Below are 11,845 nucleotides of genomic sequence, written 5' to 3' on the forward strand. Positions count from 1 at the left end.
AATAAAGGGCTAGTTAGCTTCATAAAGAACCGTGAAGCTAACCGGTTGGACCCATGCGTGACGGGAAAACCTTTTTATTATTTTAAAAACACCAATCAACCAGGCTGTTTGAAGCTCATTACTGCCAAAACTATTTGCAGAGAAGAATTTTCCCCTCTGGTTTGTACTTTTCAGTACAGTATTTTATTACAGCACAGTAAATGTTTACAGTGATTGTTACACTAAGGGCAGCCTGAGGAAATATCAGGATGGATTAAAACATCAACAACATATTTTTGCAGGGATTCTTCCTAAATCAGCATATTAACGGTGTAATCAGCTGATTAACATCTGGGTTTGGGCTTCGTTGGGGTTTGATTCTGATTCCTTGTTTCAATTCAAACTCTTGATTCTTCTAAGAGGTAGAGTTTTTTTTTAAAGTTACAACTAGTTTATAAATATCAGACTTATAAAGTTGAATATAAATGTTTTGAGTTTTCCTTTTCTGGGCATTACACTCTAATACGGAGCTTTAGTTTTTTCGACATTTACACACAGTTAGTGTCTGACGCTGCTGATACTTAAACCATATAAGATGTTTTATTTTGATTCTGACTGCAGTGCGGCGCTAGGATGGGTGTCGGAGCCCAAAGTAGAGGAAAAATCAGAATTTGCCCCCCCTGCGTTTTGTTAACGAGGCAAACTTAATTCTAACTTGTGCAGATCTACAGTTATTTCATTCACTCATGAAGTCGGTTGGAAAGCAGCTGCTATGAGTCAAAAAACTATTATTTCAAAGCAGCAAAAATGGATAGAAACGTCATATTTAATGCATGTTAAAGTCGGGAACTTGTTACTTTGACACCGTTAGTCTGGTTGTTTAACCGTGTTGGTTGTTGGTCCTTTTTTGCAGCTGTTACTCCTAACCACCTGATTGGTCGCTTCATTTATTAGCTGAGATCTGCATATTAGATCCAGCTTCAGAGAGCCCCAGTTTTCCTTCATGCTGTTCACTCAACCAGTTCATTTTAAACCAGTGGTCTCTAATTTAAATCCCCCACCTCAGAGTCCTGCTACTTCTACGTGTCTATTTCCTCTGGACACCAGACTGAAGGCCAAACTACCTGAATAGCAGCAGTTGGGCTGTGCTAATTAGCTCCTGTAGGGGTCGGTTGTTGGATCTAAAAGTTGCAGGTGGCTGACCCTCCAGGAATAGAGTTTGAGAATGATTCAAATTTGAGTCCCTTATGATGCCGTGGTGCTGGTGCTTTTACTTTGTGAGCCAACCTTTGCACTTGGTGCAGATTCTCTGCTATTGGTGTTTGTTGGCTTCTTCCAACTTTTTATCCAACTTTTTAAGGCAGTCAGAACGACCCTGTTCTAGAATCTGATACGCTTCTGATTTTAGTTTTAAAGCATGTTCGCTTTGATGGTTCATTCATAAAAACTCCACTCCAGCATAAAAGTCACTGCTGCAACAAAACAAAAAAAACACTTTGGAAGCAGACTGCTTCTGCCCTCCTTTTTCTTTAAACTTTCTTCGTTGTAAGATGTCATCATTATATTATCGGCTCCCAACTTATAATCACACAGAGATGCATATATCTGTTGTTACTTCTGTAGCCTGAGCGTTGCTGTGTGACGTTGTGTCGGGGCTGTGAAACGTTCAGGATGAAGTCTGATGGCGGCTGCAGTTAAGAAGTGGTCTAATCCATGCAAAAAAAATCTGACTTCATCCAAAAATCGGATTAGAGCATCAAGAGCTTCAGTATGAGCGTAGCTTAAGTTCAATCCAAACTTGATGCCTAAACCAACCAGGCCATATCTGTAACATTGATGCATATATTGATGTGAAATATTGATGTCGGTTGAACCTTATTATTATTATTTTTTTTTATTTCCATCTTTGCCACTTTTCTTGTGGTACACCTGAACTTTTCCTGAAGCACAGTAAAGGATATTTTCTGTTCTACTTTACAAAAAAATGTCGCTCGACTCCAAAATGTGAACCCTAACAAAGTATTTGTACTGAAAGCATTCATTTATTTGTGGTTTTATTTCCATCAAAGTGGCTTTTTTTAAGAGGAAACTTCTGCTGACTGAATCAGTCATGAAATATTGATCTAAACACATATCTGTCTTTTGTAAATATGTAAATAAAGCATGTAAAAAAGAAAACTTTAGACTTAAATTTGCATGAGATAAGGCTTTTTAGTTTAGATTGCTTGTAGATGCATCTGAGTTTGTCTTCTCTGAGTTTTTATTTGTCATATTTTCACTTTTATATGTGAGTTTGATTTCAACATGGGTCATATGAACATAAAATGCTGTATTTAAAGTGCCTTCCGCTTTCATAAAAGAACAAAGTGTTTAATGTTTCAGATTTTTTTCATGTTTTATAGCTTTGTGTTTGATGGGTAAATGATCTGGGTGTGTGTGGTAGGAATGCAAATGTAAAAAATAGATTTTATCTGTTATAATAAAGGATTCTGCAGCACAATATCCTAGACTTCTGCCTATTTTTACCTTCTTTCATTTTTTCCAAACGTTTTTTTTTTTTTTATTTTAAAGCTACAGATTCTATAAATAGTGATAAGAAATTAACAAATATAAAGATGCAAGCAGAAGTGAAGGATCAGTTTTTGTTCCCTTTTTTTTGTTCCAAAAGTCTGATTGTTGGATAACGATTTAATACTGGTGATATTTATTTCCAGAGATGTTTTCTTACCTTACGCTCGGGCTGACTCAGATTTCCATAGGTTTTTGTCTTCTCTCTAGGAAAGTCAGGCGGTGGGAACGTTTCTGCTCTCATGTTCTCCACCATAACAACTTCTGATACCTGCCGTGTGAAATCTGCACCATTATCTGTTTGGGAAAAGCTGAGACCCATAAAGATGTGGGCCAAGACAAACATCCGAGGAGCTGCCTGGAAGAGTTCCCAATACCTTTCTATAAAAGGTCAGGATCAGATTCGGACTTTTACTGAAATCCTGATGGAAACGTGTATTTTATTTTACTTGCTTTGTCTTTTCTTATCTGGCGCCTCACATTGATGGAACAAGGTGGTCTGAAACATGAAGCTGAAGGCCATTTTCTTTCTAAAGAGGGGCGGATGACCTACTGTGGCTTTTGTGGCGAATGGAGCGTGGGAATGAAATGCATGTTACTATGAACGGTGTATTTAAAAGGTTACATTTTGTTCGAATTAGGTTAACGTAAGATGTATTTTGACTTCTGCTTATTTGAAACTATTCAGACCATTTATGCGTAATGTTCTCAATACTAACAGTTGATTTACTTTATAATTGTGTGCACAGCTGTCCAGCAGACATCCACTGAGCCACAAAGAGGTAATTGTTGAAGAAGCTGGATATTCACTACAGGCTTCATTCAAGTGTAAGAATGGAAAGTTAAGTAAAAGGAAAACATGTTATTGAAATATAGTTTGGATTCGGTTCTCATACAGCTTTCAGAAGCTAAGATACAGCGCATGAGCTACAACCGTAGCCTAACATTAAATTAGAGATGCCAGTTGTGTGTTGGTGGTCAAATGTTCTCTACAAATGAATGTTAAGCTTGAATCTAATTTGGACATAAACTTTTGGGAAGAATTAAAAACTACTGAACACTTTAAATGAAAAAAGAAAAAAACATACAAGATGATGTTTAGAATACATGCTAAAAGACTTCTGAATAAACTGAATTTTGCCAACTAGTTTGATGAAACGGCCCTCAGCCCAGAGGTGTAAGCTGCTTCTACCTTTCTATGGCATCTAGTTAGTTTGTTCATAAAAAAATTATTTACAAAACTTTTAGCTTCATGCCAGCTGATGTGCTGGTGCCTATCTCCAGCTGTCTACAGGCAAGAGGCAGGGTACACCCTGGACAGGACGCCAGTGTATTGCAGGGCAACACAGAGACAAACAGGACAAACAACCATGCACACACACTCACACATGAGGGAACTTTAGAGAAGCCAATTAACCTAACAGTCATGTTTTTGGACTGTGGGAGGAAGCCAGAGTACCCAGAGAAAACCAACACTACTCAGGGAGAACATACAAACTCCATGCAGAAAAACCCCAGGCCGGGAATCAAACCTGAATCCTTCTTGCTGCAAAGCAGCAGTGTTACCCACTTCGCCACACAAAACATTTTATATTCAGTATATAATGTGATACAGATTCAAGATCAGGTGAAGGCAGCGATGCTAAGCTAATGTAGCAAGATCTCTGGTTTTGAAAGTACACAAAGTTTTGCTCTGCTTAAAGGAAGACTGAAACCTATTTCAGTTCTTACGCCTCACTCTTCTCTTGAGTTAACACTCTTTGAAATATTTAAAAAAAATTATTTATTTCATTCTTATTGCATTTTTATTTATTGATGTGGAAAATGCTAAGCAGGGAAGCAGGACTAAATGTTCTTCATACCATGATAGATGAGTCTTTTCAGGATATGTTTGATTAACAACTTAGTGAACCTAAAGTCTTGAATTTAAACCTTAGTGATACTTTTTTTTTTTTTTACTCTGTTGCTTTCTTAAGCTCTTAATGCTTTTTGACCAGTGTGAAAAAAATCCCACAGACTGGGCCTATTGTAAGAAGCGATATTAGGTGACTGTGTCTTGCTATAAACCACAATACTTATTTTAACATAAAAAAAAAGGTCAATGACAATACAATTTGCATAAACTCTGATTTCTCTGTAGCATTCATTTGGGATTAGTAATCAGGTGAAAATGTTTGTAATACAAATGTAAAGTGTTCTTTCACCATGTATGGAGATCAATCCATGTTAATTATAACTAATAATCATAAACCAGATTAAACATTAAATTATGTTATTCCATTTCCACAAACAAACAAACAAATGTATGAATGCAATTATTCAAAATTTTTCATTAATCGACTAAGCACTATTGTTAAGATGCTGTACTACTTAACTGCCACTAGATGGAGCTAAATCCCGCCCTACCTTAAAATTAGTCGTTTCTACAATTAAGCTGCTTCTGTTTCAGGCAATTTAAACAATTAAACCTTTAAAATATTGTTGTAAAACAGACTGAGGAGGTAAAACAGAGCATATAACGGAGGGAAATATATTTATTAATTTTAAATCTCAACATCATACTGAAGGGGAGAAAATGCCTCACTTATATGAAGAGGCCCTTCTTCATAAAATCATTTTGTAAATCTGACCTTTTTTTTTTATTATTAAATTTATGCAATATTTTAATTTGAAAAGACTGATTTTGTCTTAAGTCTAAATGTCAGCTTTATGCACAACATTTAAAAACCATTGTCTCTGTGACATAATGCTTGCATGGTTGATTTTCTTTCAGGTGTCTCCTTAGAATTAACAATGCCTCAGAGGATTTCAGTCGTCTTGGATCCGGTCTCACCTCAGTTAGCCTGAAAGGCAGAGAGGACAACACCCAAGGAGAAGAAAACTGCATCTTGGTTCCAAACCTCAGGTAAAAACAATCTTTTTCATAAGCTTTTAGTGTCTGTAAGTGGAAGGAAGTGTTGTTGGAAAATATCTGGGATCCTGTTTTAGCTGAAAGTGAAGTGCGGTGCATTAAATCCAGCTGGGATATGGAAAAACACTTTTAGCCTTCAAACATCCGTATGAGACCAGCTAACGTCATGGCATATCAAGAATATAAATAAAGAATCTAAATGGTATATTTCAAACCAAACACATACATAACAGAATGATGAGTTTAAATAGTATTTCTGCTTTGTTTTTTTTTTTTTTTCTGTAGTTGATGATCACCATGGGAGGCCTGGCAGCTATGTGCCTGCTGATGATGTTTCCACTTAGCAGCTCACAGAGCACCCTGCAGTCTGAGAAAAAGATCAGCGCCCATCAGGGCCCTGCAGCACCACCTCCACCTGCACCACCGCACCTCCGGGACCTCCTCATAAAGGATGACACAGCTAGTCTAAATGCTAAAAGAACATGTGAGTGCTGAAGGCTGATGCTTTATTTTAGAACTTCTATCTAGGGGAAATCAAAGTTACAGATACTCTAGGTTTGATTTGTAAATTATAGCCGCAGATCTTTTGTTATTGTTGTTTTCTTTTACTTTTTTGTGTATTGTTTTACAGATGCACATGTGGACAAAGATAATGCAAAGATAGGCCTTTTTATCGCTGCATCTGTTGGGACTGTTGCTCTGATGGCTGCAGTGTACTGCATCTACAACAAGTTCTACACCAAACACCAATACCTGCACACCCAGCTCACCAATGACCCAGGTCTGTCCTTATATGTGCCTGATTAAAAGCTTTTTTTGTTTGCATCTAAATATTTGTATTACGTTTATTGTGCTGGTTTGCATCTACAGCTTAAAATACTGCAAACGGTGCCTATCAAAGGTATGGCTACCCTGGTCTGGTTTCAGTAGGATTGGGGATAAATAAATAAAAAATAAAATAAAAATAATAATAAAAAATAAATTAAAAAATTAGTGAACTATTGGCTGAGGAAAAATTACAAAAGGTTAATAATCAATTAACTAAAAGATTGTTGATTTCTGATCAAGCAAATAATTTAATAAAATGGTAATTGGCCAAATAATGTATTATTCACCTCCTTAGATTTCCATTGTGAATTTATTAGAATGCATTTAAATTGCTCAGAATTAGTTAAAAGCTAGTTTGACCTCATTCTAAACTCTTCAAGATAAACTTTGGATCTCAAATATAAAATAAATTTCAAGCTGTTATGTCATTGCATCATTTCTTTTAATTATGGTTTTCAGCCACTTTCTTTTTTCTTTGTGTATATAGTAGCTTAGCTAGATGTAGTTTCACTCATTTAGTCAAGAGTTTTAAACTTAAACATGTTTGTCTTGGAGTTTAATGAGTTTTGTTAATACATTCTTGTTTTTTGAATGGAAGTTGTTGTTTATTCCATATAAGTGGTTAAGTGCTTGACCATGATATGATTAAATAGTGTATTTGCCATCCCCCCATGGTGGGCACTGAATATAAAGTTATTTTCTAACATATTATAGTGTTCTTGTGCAGGCATTAAATATAACAAATGTGATATGAGTAATAGCATATTAGGCTAAGTTACATCATTGTACAACCTCAGTGTAAAACTTTGCTTTTTTCATTCAACCATTGTTATATTTTGCAATAAAAATCTAAAATCTGTTCACAAAAAAAAGTAGGATTTGGGACCCTGTGCATCAGACAGTTTCGGGGTCCTACCTACAAAGGTTTCGGTTAGGAATTTAAAAATAATTAGAAGTGACATAAAATCAATCTCCAAAATATCTTGTTTGAATTTTTTTGTTTGTTATACATCTTCCTTAAAAAGGCTGCATCATTCTAGGACTGACCTCATGCATCCATAAGTCTACTGGATATTTTCTGCAGGGCCTGCATGTGACAGAATAAACCCGTCTCCTAAATACTCCAATAACAAAGAAAAAGGCATGCAGCAATCACTTAAAGCTTGCTGTTATATCTGAGGTTCTTGGGGTCAAAGGTTATGTTTATGTTTGTGATGTCACAAAAATACAAACTGAAGCCACTCATAAAGATACGGCCTTGCAGGATTTCTCAAGAAATATGTGAAATTCAGAGTTTGAAATTATATTTTAAAAATATTTCATACGAATTTGTGTATATTTATGACTTTGGTACTGAAATCAGACTCAGTTCATAAACCCTTGAACTCTCTTCAAGTTACATCTAGAAATTCTAAAATATACATGACTTTAAAAATGGAAATGTACGCCAAATTGTCTGGATTTTAAGGTAGGAAATAATCTGAAAAGTGCAGCTAGTATTTATACTAGTATTTATATATTTAACCCTGATTTGAACATCTACAGGTTATATAAATCTTGTTGGATGCCAGGCTGAAATATTTCTAAAGATTGTTAATTGGACTTTAACTAGAGCTTTTAAACATATCTAAACCATTCTGCCTGTATGTTTATGGTTGGTTTTCCTGCTGAAAGGTGAACCTCCACCCCATTCTTAGGTCTTCCAGCCTTTAAATGGTTTTCCTCCAAGTTTGTCCTGATTTAGCTCCATTCCTCTACCAAACAAACCAGCTTCACTGTTATTACTGGGGAACAACATCTCTCCAACATGGCGTGATGCTGTGCTAGTTATCCTTCACAAAGAATTTCTATATTTAGGCCAAATAGTTCAGTTTTGGCCTCATCTGCCCAGAGGAACTTCTTCCATCTTCTTATTTTTTAATGTAACCCTGCTATAAACATCTTTAATTTTCAATTTACAGCTATGCATACTTTGTATTGACATGTAGCATATAATCCCAATAAAATGAATGGAACTTTGTTGAAGAAAAGGGAAAAGAACTGAAGCAAGGATGTTTTTGCAAGGCACTGTTACCTGTCGACTTCTGTGATCATCCTTTAGTATGTCCAGTTTTCTGTTTAGTCATAAACAGAATTTATTTTTAATATAATCTTTAAATAAATGAAAGCAGGTGATATTTTCCCCCCTCTATTCTAATTAAGTATAATATTTTAACATCATACTGAATTTCAGACCTTTCCTCCTGCAGATGTTCCCACAGACCCCATGGACCCTCCTGTGTTTTTCCATGGCTCTGCAGCAGACTCTTCGATGTGTTTGCAGAAATCCAGCTACGGGTCCCTCTTGGACACTCCATCCATCATCTCTGTCCCACCCAGCCTCTCCCCTCCTCCGTCCGCCATGCCCTTTCCTCCTCTCTTCCTCTCTTCTCGCTCTCTGAGAACTATCTCAGCTCAGGATTTAGAAAAGGATTGCATCTGATGCTTAGTGTGATTTCTGCTATTTTAAGAATACTTTGCATCTACTGTTGACGCTAGCTCTGTTTATCATAACTCTCTGACCCTCATAGCTCTTAATCAGCATCACTGCGTTTTGCCCTTCCACTGTGAACCAGTTATTTTGCACTTATGTAATTTCACCAGCTTCTTCAGTAGAAAATAAACATCATCTTCACAAAAAAAAGTCTTTGTATGACTTTATGTGAAACAGCACATTGTTTCCCATTGGTTGGCGGCTCATTCAGGGAATTCACTCTCTGGTGGCCTCTTTCCTGGAAACTTGATGGATGAACCACAAACATTAAAGCCATGGATGAGCTGTGCATGAAGTTTAATGCTATTTTATTGTGTTTAAAGGCAGAGAAAGACATTTTAATTCTGGAGCTATTAACAGTAATTTTCTGACAGATTAAACCACCTGTGACCATAAAACTGGAGGGATACAAACAGAAAAGGTTGTTTTTCAAGGAAAACAACCAATCTTTTGTATAATCGCGGATACTTGAGCTGTTCATAAAAAAGAAAATAAGAGAATTATTAAACTTTTGGGTCAGTGAGGAAATTCTTGTCAGATTATAGCTGTCTGTGTTGAAACTCATAGATAATTTTACTACTTTGATGTAAATAGTTTTTTTTTTTTAATCAAAATACTGACGTCTGTCATATTAATTTTGCATTGCCTGCAGGAGCAACAACACTGCACACACACAAACACACATCCATCCATACCCATTTAAAGACCAAGGAATCATGACATTGAGCTGCTAGAAGCTGACATCCCATCCATGTGAAAAAACTTAGCAAATAGACTGAATTCATGATTTAATAGCGCAGGTTTGTGCAGTTAAAATAATCATTTGTACTGATTTTCTTTTAAATATATTAAAGGTATTTTTTTGGGTCAACCTTAAAACTGTTAAGATCAAAATTAAACCGAAGTGGTTTACTTTTTTTAGTGCATTTTTAGTACAGATTTGTGCAGTTGTAACAGTGTTTTCTGCAGCTTTTTTTTTTTTTTAGATGTAATAATTTATTAATGAACTAATGAACGATTTCCCTGTTGTAATTTGATACACTTCTGATCAAATTTCAGATCCTTTAATTTCAATTTGCCATTACTACCCTGCAACCACATAACATTTCCTGTAGAAATCTTGCTATGAACACTTTACAATGAAAGCGTGGGTGAAACAGTTACAAACTGTCGCTAAATTGTGCTCTATGCACAACTTTTAATCAGCTTGGGAAGACCATTGATTTTAGGTAAAGTACCTACATCACAACAGTCAAGAACAGACTTTGCTTTGGATTTAGACATTAAGAGAAAATATTTTTTTATTTATTTTTATTTTTTTGGGGGGAACAGTGGACAACATTTTCATTTTTTTCAAAGAAACCAGTTCAGGGTCAATCTATACTGATCACAAGGAACCAACAGGAAAATGAACACAGCAACAATATTTTCCAAAACAATCATTGAAGACAGATTAGTATTTTTATGAGGCACTACCTAATAAAGCTGTGAACATGTTTATACATCATTGCTGTTCAAATGAATTTATGGTTCTACATAATATAGGCATTAAATGGCTTAAACAGCCTATATTTAATTACATGCTAGACTCCAAAATGACTGCAGAGACAATCTCTACCCATAAAACACAAACAAACTGATTCTCAGTGCTCTTTAATTTTAGTAAATAGTTATAAGTTATTAATTGCTGTATTTTTGTTGTTAGTTTTTGGTTAATATACTAACTTTAAAATGTCAAAGTAGGACATTCCACATGATGGTTCATCCCAGTGGCTGTAACAGATCACCTGGTAGGCCCAGTGATTGGTCGGTTGTGGCTTGAAAGCTTAAACATAAACATTTTAATACATTTTTCCAAATAGCTCACGATTGGTTTCAAATGATCATACATTTTCAGTGGAGGTGTTTGCATATATATTTGAGTCTTTATGGGTCATTTAAACCCTGTATGGAAACATGGCACCTTGTTCTTGTTTCTGAAATTGCTTGGTCAAAGTGGTGTAGGTTAACTTATGACCTACAATCATAGAAATACATTGATGCATGTGGAATATAATAAAGTAATTTTCTTCTGTCTGACTTCACTCACTTTGGAAATTTATTGTAAGGATCTATGAGAAAGTACTAATTGTCTTCTTATAGTAATTAGAAATTCTTACTGTCTTGTCAAAGTCTTTTCCAACTGGTTGTTGTTGTTGTTTTCAAGCAGAGACATAAATCAGCTTCTTTGTTCTTCTTAGGCACATGGTTACAGTTTGAGACTGCTTGAATATCAGAGAAAAAGTAGGTTTACCATCTCTGTCAAGAGATATAAAGTGGAGGGTCACAAGATACAACAGTACTGATGTGACCCCTGAGGTATACAATACAATGATTGTAATACATAGTTCAAATATTAGAAATAAATAAAAAATGCATTAATCAGTGAACTACAAATTCTTATGTTGAATGACATTTCATGTAATAACTTAACCCTTTAAAGCCCGATCCAAGAATAAAACAAAACAGAAAATTACTTTTTTTTTGGTCTGAAGTCCTTATTTGGCCTTTTAACAAAATATGTAAAAAGAAAAAACAGAAATACATTTTTGATATTAATAATCTATTACAATGCGATAAGTCAAGATTATTTTTTGTGTAGTCTTCTGCTCTCTGTTATCAGATATATCTGATTGTGTACAATAGGATTTTGAGAAAAGTTTTTTACCATTAAATTATGCAAAAGGTATCAAATATGATACATTTGGCATTACAGGGTTAAATCTATTAATAAATAAATATAGAGTGAAATAACACCATCTATTTTTATTTCAAAATATATTCAGCTCTAAATAAATAAATGTTCCTTAAAATAAGTAGTTTGGGGGTTTATATATTTCATACATGTTTCAAATATTATAAATTGTTTTATTTTATTAGTATTAAAAATCCAACTAAAGAATTAAAAGAACATATAAAATAGGGTTGTCACGATACTAAACTTTTCAACTCGATACCGATACTAAGGAAAATATTCGATACTCGAT

Source organism: Cyprinodon variegatus, unplaced genomic scaffold (assembly GCF_000732505.1).
Source record: "Cyprinodon variegatus isolate N-32 unplaced genomic scaffold, C_variegatus-1.0 Scaffold256, whole genome shotgun sequence".
Taxonomy (NCBI): domain Eukaryota; kingdom Metazoa; phylum Chordata; class Actinopteri; order Cyprinodontiformes; family Cyprinodontidae; genus Cyprinodon; species Cyprinodon variegatus.